General features: G+C 31.3%; 1 long non-coding RNA gene across 1 annotated transcript; it reads right to left on the reverse strand.

Annotated features, from left to right (window-relative positions):
• On the reverse strand, positions 1-1,681 carry LOC140039660 (uncharacterized). Its single transcript, XR_011842547.1, has 4 exons — positions 1,594-1,681; positions 831-910; positions 469-570; positions 1-361 (listed from the first exon to the last, which is right to left on the reverse strand). It is a non-coding gene; the product is annotated as an uncharacterized lncRNA (long non-coding RNA).
• Between the last annotated feature and the right edge of the window lie 10,559 nt (positions 1,682-12,240).

Here is a 12,240-nt window from a genome sequence, read left to right on the forward strand (position 1 = left end):
TAATTGCAAAAAAAATATTATTTGTATATATTATTTGTATATTAACATAAAAGAACAATTAATAATAAGATAACCATCGTTTGCAGACAATTTTAATCGAACCGATCAGATACAGTACACTAGTGAAAGCTACGAAAGCTATGAGTACAGTCCCTAAATATTATCCAATTACAATTCGAGATTTCGACATTCTAATTTGAAATTTCGATATTATTTTTTTTTAACTTTTGATTCGAACTTAGAGTAGGACATCACCATAAAGTGTTTAATGAACGGAAGGTGCGAAGTAATTACGGTGACAGTTAAACACAATCTATTTCGCTTTCCTATCCTGATACATAAAATCTGGTGTCCTCCGAATCTGAAATAAAAGGAAGACATATTGAACCCTGTAGCCCTCACAAACGATATGTTAAGTTAGGCCTATTGATTAAAACAATATTGAGTTGAATAACAACAAATTCTTACAACACTCAATTAAGCCAGGATTCCCCTGCACATAATCACAGGCAAATTGTTTTCCACCACACAGTTCTTCACAATCTAGACCGTCTGTAACTATTTCTAATCCTAAAAGAAAACACTGATTAATTAACTGTATCGCAAGTGTTTGAATTGTGCGTATTGAATAACTTTAAAATAAATACATTTGAACTTCCAAATAAAATCCCGCCAGAGGACTTCATGTTAGTAATAGGTATGGTATTGATAATAAACGTGTTGCATTTTATTGTAATAATGACGATAATTAACCGTATAATAATGACGCACTAATCAGTGACGATGTAGATTGATATTGCGAAATGTGAAAACCACCGTGAAAAACTTACCTTCGGTCATTGCTACAATTAGTATAGCAAACAAAACAGCTCAAAACATTTTTATAAACTGACGTGAATAACTGAATATTCTACGGAGAAAATAGAGACAACGGGGTAAATAATATTTGCTAATCATAATAAATAATAACGCTAACTATTTATATAATTGGCGGAGCCAAAAGGAGGGTAGAAGATTAGACCACGTTTGTCAGGAGAAAAGGTAAAACAATTATTCCTTTGAATAACACTCATTTATAGGTACATTATTGTAAACTTAGGTTCTTTTATTGTTTAACGGTTTATGCGCGTTGTGCAGTGTTGTCTAAATTCTGGGTATGTGTCTCCTCCGTCAGGAAAAATCCTGGCGTCACCACGAACAAATTACCTGGTAGAGAAATACTCGAATCTCAGCCTGGCCTGGCAAACATGAAAGAGTTTTTCAAAAAAAGATACGCCTATATTATTATCTGAAGACTTAGGCCAACTATAAATTCTAACATAAAATAAAACCCTTTAAAGCAGCACCCAGCAGTAATGCCGAAGTAATAATAATAATGATGATAAAATCTATATAAATAACGAAACAACAATGTCCAACAACAACGTTGATATTGTTATCAAGTGGAAATATGTAAATATGTAAATAAATAAATAAATAAATAAATGAATAAATAAATAAATGAATAAATAAATAAATGAATGAATGAATGAATAAATAAAATGAAACGGTAAAGAAAAGAATGCGACAACAAAAAAAGGTTTGGCTACTTACAAATCAATTCTGTTGAAACGTTGTGAACTTTTCACGGTGGTGACAGAACGCAAACTATAATGTTATGAAGTGTATGGCACGATTTATAGTAGTTAACTACAAGTTTGTTTTAGATAATAATAGCTTAATAAAGCAATATTTAAATTCGCACATTAACATTTTGTTAAATAACATTGCTTTCTGTGACATTTGAATATTCGGTTGATCTTTTGTCCATTTGTCGATGTTATTAATATTAATGCTTTTTATTTGATAATAAATGATAATAAATTTGGTAAACATGTCCATATAAAATATCATCTATTTCATTAAATTTATTATGAATCTAATAATTTCTGTGACATTTAAATTTGTCTATGACGTAATGGTTTTTTTTTTCACATTAACATTTTGTTAAATGACATAGCTTTCTGTGACATTTAACTATTCGCTTGATCTTTTGTCCATTTGTCGATGTTATTAATAATAATGCTTATATATTCGATAATAAATGATAATAAATTTGGTAATTAAAGTGTATTTGTGAATCTAATAATTTCTGTGACCTTTAAATTTGTCTATTATATCTAATTTCAACTTAATGATTTTTTTAAATGATAAATGAAAAGAAAAGTGGATTTGATATATCGTGACTTCTTTCTTTACATTCTATGAAGACAATTTGTTAACCCACACCTCTTAATCGATGACCATTAATTCTGGATATTCGTCTTCATGCAACGGACGATGATAACATTTATAAATTTTGAGAATTGATTTACTCACATAACCATGTCAGAGCAGCACTATGAATTCAATCATTTAAGCTTGGTTCCTTGACCAATCATCACGACGCGACAGATAATGCGTCGTGATTGGTCAAATCACTTACGTTGCGCTTGCATTGCGTCCTAGAGTGTGAACCAAGCTCAATCGCAAGCGCAAAGTACTGATAATGACTGGGTAATAATGTTCAGCGCTTAGAGAGATTGCTTGTATGCGTTATGTACGAATGAACTACAGTATTATTATTATCAAGTTGTTGGACTAATTGAAATCGAATTGTCGCTTGTCATTGTTAAATTCGCCTGCGTTGCGTCTACATCTATGCATCTCATCGCTAGTGGGCGGGACGCTTAAGATATGGATCGCGTGTTATAGAGTTTGTGAAAACATACGTATACGCATAAGTATCCGTGTCACAATACGTATACGGTCCGGATACGTTTGAGTTTCCTATAGCTTTTTTCATTTGGGCAACATTGAATTTACAGCTTTGTTTATTTGGGCAAAATCAAACCTAGGTTCATCGCATTAGCGCATCTAGCCTACAGGCCTATAGTCAACATTTTTTACTTCTTTGTTGTACATTTTTATACTTAAAATCTGTGTATACGTTTTGTTGTTAAAATGTGATATGTGCCGCTAATTTCAACGAATAAATCTTAAACGCATTAGAAATCGGTATCTTTAATAAATTACCATTCCTTAACAATACAGTAACATCTAAGTATCTACATGAACATTCTAGAATAAGATGTTTTGATTTAAGAAACCATGTATAATTAATATAAGAACAATCAGGAACATTCCAGAAGTGCTAAAGAAACTGTAATCCAATAGAATAAGAAGTATAAGGAATGATCTAGAAGGTTATGAACATATTGTAGGGGAAGTATGACAATTGTAAGGAGGGAGAAGGATTTTTTTATTGAAGCATTTATTTTGAAGAAGGTTGGATATTAGATTGTAAAAGTTATTGTGAAGCTGTTGTTTAAAGATTATTGAAAGTTGAAGTTGATTGGAATTAAAGCTTTGTTTTTTTAGTTATTTTACAACTTTGTGGATTTTGTGTGTATACTTTTATGTCACAAGAGAGTTCCTAAAGTATTTTCAACCACTCGGAAACATACGTAAAGGGAGTTCGTGTCAGTATCACGTACGGTATTGATGTCACGCTATACACCTAATGTGTGTGACGTAGTTTACTTTAACATTTTAATACTGCAAAATCTACAGTCGCTTACATTAACATTTTGTTTGTTAAATCGTATATACTTACTAATTAATAACTGCAATATCTGAATTCGTTTGAATAAATTGGTTAAATCGTAATAAATTAATATTCTATATTGTCTATTTGTCATTAATCGTATCGTTCGCTAATGATATTAGTTGCTAAAATATACATAAGAACAGAAACAAATGTAAATTTCATTTTGTAAAACTCAATATTTCTTTAACAATGGTTATATATGACCTTTGTGGCCTTTAGATTAAACAATTACACATATACATATTTTTTTTTGTCAACATATGATACAATAATATGCAAAGAAGAAGTACAGTGAATGTTATCGCTCGCCCCTTAGTCACCTATTACTTTGTTTCATGTTATTCTAATTGGAATGAATTTGGCTCTCTTTGGACAACGGAAGACACAGTGCAGTTTGATAGTCTAGACAAGACTTTATAATACTCCACTTGTAAAGAAAGAGAGAAACCTTAGCACAATTCTAATAATAGATAATAGAGTTATAATAACGTTATAAGAAATCTGTAAGAACGAAAAATCGTCCCAGACTGAAGCGTTGGGTGTACTTACTAAACAAAACTTTCTCAGGCGTATATATTTTTACGTGACGTACACAGCTGTCACTGAATGATAACTCATACAAAAAGTATATTTAACTCAACTAGAACATTTATTCCTTGAAATTCGATTAATACATCTTTCTACCACTACCAGTCAAGCCTTAATATTTTCTTTATCATCTTTCCGTTTATCTACTCTGATCTTATTCTCTCTTCTCCACCTAATATCTTTTACATTCTACTTTTATACTGGATATGCAAATTTTAGGCTTCAGAGGAGGATAACATTTTCCCTCCTAAATTTACACGATTTTGATTGGCTAATAATAAGGCGGACCTGGTCTAAAGCATCCTTCTCTAAACACAGAGAATCACAACATCAATAATATGACAATCATATTAAGATTGTAATCTGAATTATTCCCCGTTTTACGAATAAAAAAAAAATCTTACCTTTAGTCACTTCATGGCATAATGACTGACATAATTAGTATTGCAAAGAGTAAAGCTCGGAATATTTTGATAGCTGATATTAAATAACTGAATACTCTACAACAACAAAAATAAGGGATAAAATTATTTGAAAACAAAACCTACAAAATAGAATATGTATAAAAAATAAAATAAAAAATAGCAACAACATAAATCTCCTGGCAACGCATTCAGTCGCCCTTGCCACTAGGTCAATGGGGCTTTTTAGGACATCTCCAATTCCTATAATTATACAGTAATTTATTTCATCTTTCTCAAGTGAGATGTGATTGGACCTTAATTAGGCCTAGTTCTAAAAAAAAAAACAGAGAAGAGTGTGTGTAATTCCACTCTTCTCTGAGAAAACGAATTTACCCGAACATAGATCGGTACGGTAGTAATTATTACTCTAACTAGAAAGCGAGAAACCGGTCTCTAATGAACCATAGAGATATTATAGGGACTTATAATATATCTATGAATGCTAATAATAAATAATAGTACAGTAATAATAATGATAAGAAGTGTGGGAGAACGAAAGATCATTCCGATTGAAGCGAATGAAAACAAACCTTTCCTGTTTTAACACCTCAGTACTGGTACCGGTACGACAACAAATGGTGTAATATATAATATGAAGTTTGTCAATTTATAGTTTTATCAACCTTTGCAATATCTACATTCGCTTACATTAACATTTTGTTTGTTAAATCATATACATTAATATTTCTGTAATATCTGAATTCATTTGAATTTAATTTTTTATATCGTATACATAAAATATTCTATATTGTGTATTTGTCATTAATAAAAACTGTTGTTAATGATAATAGTTGCCATAATTTACATAAGAACAAAATCAAACATAAATTCCTTTTTGTAAAAGTCAATATTTTCTTAACAATGGTTATATTGTTATATGTGACCTTATGCGACCTTTAAATTGAACAATTATACATATAAATATGTGTTTATTGTCAACCTATGATACAATAATGTGCCAAAGAAGAAGTTGAATTTTATCGCTCAACCGATTCTGTAACCGTTACTAATTGTTCACCGTTGCGCAGTCAGGATACTGTCTGTCATCGGTCACCAGTGACGAAAGTTATCAAGATACTGTCTGTCATTGGCCACCAGTGACGAAAGTTATCAAGATACTGTCTGTCATCGGTCACCAGTGACGAAAGTTATCAAGATACTGTCTGTCATTGGTCACCAGTGACGAAAGTTATCAAGATACTGTCTGTCATCGGTCACCAGTGCCGAAAGTTATCAAGAAACTGTCTGTCATCGGTCACCAGTGACGAAAGTTATCAAGATACTGTCTGTCATCGGTCACCAGTGACTAAAGTTATCGAGATACTGTCTGTCATTGGTCACCAGTGACGAAAGTTATCAAGATACTGTCTGTCATCGGTCACCAGTGACGAAAGTTATCGAGATACTGTCTGTCATTGGTCACCAGTGACGAAAGTTACCAAGTACATACTTGTCATGTGTATTAAATTTGTAAACTAGGACGGGTCATGATCAAATTACAAACCCCAAAGCACGTCTGGGAAAAGAGAGTCTATCAAAACATTTGCTGATAATACAAAATACCAAATTGTAACAACAGAATCTATACCCCATGTTATTAAATGACAAGTATCCTTTGACAAATTCTTAACAATTGCATGGAAAGAACGCAATGAAATTTACAATACTTTTTAATTACTTTATTGATTTTTGTACTACATATTTAAATATACAGTATATACAGTTTTTACTTTAATTTCAGTATTGTTTTTTTTTTCCTTTTTAATCACTTGTACTTATATTTATATTGTAATCAATGAAGTGTTTACTATTATCTGTGTACTATTATATTATTTTGTAGACTTGCCCCAAGTCTGTATTATCTTTTTTTTTAATTTATTTGTTTTTATTTCGACCGCGATTTTTGTCTGAAAATACAGACTTGTGAAACACGTATAGAAATCGATTTGCAGACCGCAAACATACGATAAGAATGACGTAGGTTATCATACCGTATTTGGCTATATGGGGCGGGCGGTATGTAAATATGGATTTCGAATCAACCAATGATCATTTTGTTTCAAAATGAAAGAGATCGAGTACGTAGTAGGCCTACCAGTGCTTAATGTACGATCGAGACTGTTGAAATATAAAATAGTAATGCCAAGTTGTTTTGTTTATTAATTGTTTAGTCCTTGGCCTAGGCCTCTTTCGTAGGTCCTACTCAACTCGCACGTATGACCTGCCAAATAAAACGCCAATGAAGTAGGCCTAGGCCTACATACCACCGGCACACAACAGGGCTACACCACTACACAGAACAGGACAGGGTCTGGGTGGGAATTAAATCAAAATTATCTCCGCGTAATAAATGATCCATTCAATGTTTGATTTGCGGAGAAGCTAGCCTATCATATATCAAGACGAGTTTTCATGTTTCAAAGATCCCATCAAATGTTTACCAGACTACTAGGCATATAAAATAATTTCTAGCATTCAGAACTTTCATAAAATGTACCCAAGTACACATTGTCTAAACGTAACATAGCGCATGCGCATCATCTTAGTTGTTGAGTCTTTGAAATTCTGAAATATGAATATATAAACCGTGTACGAGAGAGTAGCCAATCGCATGCAGCTGAAACTAGTCAACCGGATAATCGTATGCACCAAGAATTCTTGGTGTCAAACCACGTGACTTGTGCGTGTTTCCCCAGACGGAGTATCCAAAATTACATTTCCACCTTTGGCCAGCAACACCCACAAACATTAATGTGGGTTATCATTAGACCTTATAAAACTGATGAGAACCTGTAAACTTGAATGCCATATTTCATCTAAATCCTTCTGTGAAGCGATTATTCGCAAATAACTTAAAGGATTTTGAGGTAAAGTGTTCATTGAATGTTCATTAAAGATATGACTAAAAATTAAACTATTGCATTATTATTAGGCATTGGTAATTAACTTTAATAGTTATTTTTTGCTGTTTCGTTTTGGTAGGCCAACAAATTAAGCTAAAACAGATACACTATTTGAATTTACTACGCCAAATGAAGCAATAGATGATGGTACATTGTGTTATGCTTGTCCTAGGTACGCATTTTTATTATTAATAATTTGTTTAAATTACAACTCCCTGGTTGCATGTTATGCTAATTGCTTTTATTTAAAGTAAATTGATTTTAATTACATGTAGTCTTTTTTTCTTAGGGTAAAGGAACAAAAGTTATTTCCATGGATGCAAATTTTGGCCTTATTAGAAGGAGGAAGGCAGGAACAAGTTTGGAGCCACCAAGGTACAAAACAACATTTTTCTTGGAAGACGAAGAATCCAATCAATTTGTCGAAAACTACAATGACAATGACTGTAAACATGTAAACAGTACACAACATGTGCCATATTATTTATAGAGTACGGTACTGTTATTTAACACCATCAATATTTCTGTAATAATGTTGTTACTTACATTTATCACATTACTAATTTATTCAACCGAAGTTGAGTTTTTTGCTTAGAACTTGTAGATCATAAACTACCAGCGAATAGAATTGCTATTGGAGTAGCCGAATCATACACGTCAACCGTTTTATTAGTTACTCACCCTTGCGCGAAGACGACGACCGGCAGTATATCTCTCTCCCTTCCATGTCTCGTGGCGCGGGGCCCTTCTGAATCGCTTGACTTAGGTGATGGCCTAGCCTTCCTAGCTAGGGCCTCGGATTTGAACGCCGCTTTTAACACAGCCATTTTAACCCAATAAAAATGTTATTTCATTAAACAATTAAAATAGAAGTTCAAATATTATTTAGAGTTTTGAAAATTCCACGTTTAAGTGTAATTTGAACTGTATATTTAAGGTTATATAGGCCTATACATTATTTTTAGTCGTTCTCCGTAAACGGGAAAATGGTAACTTTATCGTTCTAAAAAAGAAGACGACGGAATTTCATGCTAAGCTCCGCCCACTTTGTTAAAGCTCATGCATACATTATTCATGAGCACCGTCCTATGGTTTCCTGTCATGTTTCGTCCCTATTGTATGTATATTGTTACTGAATTTGTCATGAAAGTGAAAAAAAAATTTTGTCATATTTGGAGATACAGCACTGAGAATCGGGTGATTTCCGTTTGGTTATCATTAGTGATTTAATTAAGTTGTGATATTTAACAAAAAACTCGAATAACAAAATAGTAGTATGTACATCTCTTTATTTCATACGGTACAAGAGGAGAGGATAACCTTAAATGTTATTATACTATTTGAACTTATGGTATGGAGTTGTTTATAAATTAATGGAAATAATTAAAACCCTTTCCTTATCCATTGGGGAGAAAAATAAAGTTTGTATGTTAACCATCACGTTGATAGTTGTATATATGGTACGGTAGCAGTCATAAACAAAACCTCAACATTGAATATTTCTTGTATTCTATATTTTGCTTCCCTATCCTCCAATATAAAATCTTGTGCGCGTGTTTTCTGAAGAAGAAAAAAACAACACAATAATGGTAGCACTGAATGTACGCTATAACATGATTGGATATGTAAGTAGTAATACACAGCATAGTGGGCGATAAAAGCAATAGCCTATATGACTACAAAGGCTTATGGCATTAAATCTGGCCATTAGGCTCAACCGAGCACGTAAAATTTGCTCCACATGTTGAATTTTGACACAGTGTTGGGTCAGTTCTTCCAAATCATAAAAAATTAAACATTAAAACAATTATAAAAAAGTGTTACTAGGCCTATTATACTTTCCATCCTCAAATTGTGGAACTGGATATCTCCACCTTACCTCACAAGTTTTAATAAAATAATAATTGTTAGAGATTTCTAGATAAATGGTAAAGACTACTTCGTATATATTGATTGATTGATCATTTTAATTCAGAATAAGTATTCCATGATACACAAATACAAAAACGGAGAATAAAATAGGATTTTCTCCCATTTAGTGAAGAGATTTGAAGATCGTAACAGATAGTTCATAGCACACCTAACAAGATCATTTTCACTATATTTAAAACTCTTATTCTTAAACCATAGACGCGCTTGTGTGCATGCAATTATATATGTATATATGTAGAAAATGTTGTATTTATAAAATGATATTTATTAAATCTATAAACCGCGGTGGTGCTTATAATCATATAAAGAAGAGATAGAATCTCATCCCCCGCGCACCGTTACAGTATAACGAGTAAAAATACAAACAGTATGTAGGCATTTACTTTCAGGAATTACCGACACAATTAGTATTACAAACAGTAAAGCTTGAAACACGGTAGATAAATAAATAATCTATGACAAATAAGACATGGTAATAAAAATTAATATTAGACACAGTAAATAACATCCAGAATATATTATACACTATATAAATATATACAATACAAAATTGCCACAATAGCCAACTTTCGAACTTAATGATATGGGTGAAACTACCCGATTCATGAACTGTAGGCCCATATGGCATTGTCTGTTCAGTGTATTCTATACAAATTACAGTATGTAATACAGTTTCACATAATGTATAACATACGGTGCTTGTATTATGTTAAGAGTTAGGTTAGGCTTATGTTTTTATAGGCGTCACATGTTATACATGTATCACAGAATGATGCAGAATAATAGATACAGTGCTATCGAGAGTCGGCCAGTGAAACAGTGACGTAGGCCTAATATAATGTGAAATTTTAAACGAGAAAATATGTAGGTCTATAGGCCTATAAGAGTAAACGAATCAGTCACATAAAGGTACTTACCTTTCTAATGCAAACGATAACTAATCTGTGTTATAATGTATTTGTCAAACGAACATTTGTTTGCTAATTAATACATACATAATATTTTACTATTTGTTTAGTATGAAATTTGCAAAATCTACATAACTATTTATATTTTAATTTTAAAGTCAATATCCTTAACAATATTATGTGACCTTTGAATTGGATTATGATTGAATAACACGAATCTATAAATTAGATTTAATTTTTAGGTAAACGGTAATAACATGGTTATAGTTTAATGATCTGTTTCATGTACCATATATAAGTTTTAAACAATACAAATTGGATTATGGTAATATAGAACAAATGTCATTTATGTTTAATTTGATGGTAATATAATTTGCAATAATTGGTAATAAATATGAATTTTACACAATAGAAATACAATTATAGTAATATTGAACTTGTTTTCTTTTTTATCTTTTAATTATATTAATTTATTTGATCAGGTTGACCGAAATGTCATTTATGTTTAATTTGATGGTAATATAATTTGCAATAATTGGTAATAAATATGAATTTTACACAATAGAAATACAATTATAGTAATATTGAACTTGTTTTCTTTTTTATCTTTTAATTATATTAATTTATTTGATGAGGTTGACCGAAATGTCATTTATGTTTAATTTGATGGTAATATAATTGGCAATAATTGGTCATAAATATGAATTTTACACAATAGAAATACAATTATAGTAATATTGAACTTGTTTTCTTTTTTATCTTTTAATTATATTAATTTATTTGATGAGATTGACCGAAATGTCATTTATGTTTAATTTGATGGTAATATAATTTGCAATAATTGGTAATAAATATGAATTTTACACAATAGAAATTAGATTATAGTAATATTGAACTTGTTTTATTGTCTACTGTTAATTATATTAATTTATATGATAATAAATTATAATTGACAAGAACCTACATAAATACAGATATACAATGTAAATTGATAATAAATGTGTATATATATATATTAAATATACGTAACACTTGCTTATTATAAATAACATGTTTATGTGTTTGGTACACTGTGTAAGAGTATATAACACTACCCGTGTGACTGTCGATCTTACCCGAAAGAGCAGCTTTCGTTAAAAGTGTTTGTATGTGTACACAAACACCGATATACAGTATTGTGCATCTTGTTCCCTGCAATCATTAAGAACCAGTAGGCCCTACAGATCACTAAAAAGTTACCCATGCATATATTAACGTAATGTCAATCAGTATTTAATCGTATTGTTTGAAATCATTCTTTAGTATAGGTCTACGTAGGCCTATCTAAAGAGGTCACGTGTGAAAACCCCTTTTCCAGATATCAACATTCAATTTGTGAAGTGGCTATATTGACCTGTACCTTTGAATGTTTTAGGTGAATACATAAACAAAAACTTACTTCGAATTCTCCATCACTTTCTGCTGTGTTGTCTGGTTTAGTGGAGGTAATGCGAAAACACGAATACAACGTATACTAAATAAAGCGGGCCGGATCACAGGATCAAGCCCTAATTTAGTTGACCTATTCAACAAAATTATAGTTAGGCCCCTACTAAGGCTACGAAAATATGTGAAGATTTAAATCATTCTTTATATAAATACTATGATAAATTGAGATCAAACATACTTAACTTGCTGAGATCGTGCAATAGTCGGTCAAAGAGATATTTTAATTCATGTGTAGGCCTACTGTAGTCCATCAGACTTTTAAATGACGTACAATTTTGTGACTTAACTTTTTTTTTATCTATATACCATTTTGATGTTTTTATATTTTA

The sequence above is a fragment of the Antedon mediterranea genome, chromosome 2 (assembly GCF_964355755.1).
Source record: "Antedon mediterranea chromosome 2, ecAntMedi1.1, whole genome shotgun sequence".
NCBI lineage: Eukaryota > Metazoa > Echinodermata > Crinoidea > Comatulida > Antedonidae > Antedon > Antedon mediterranea.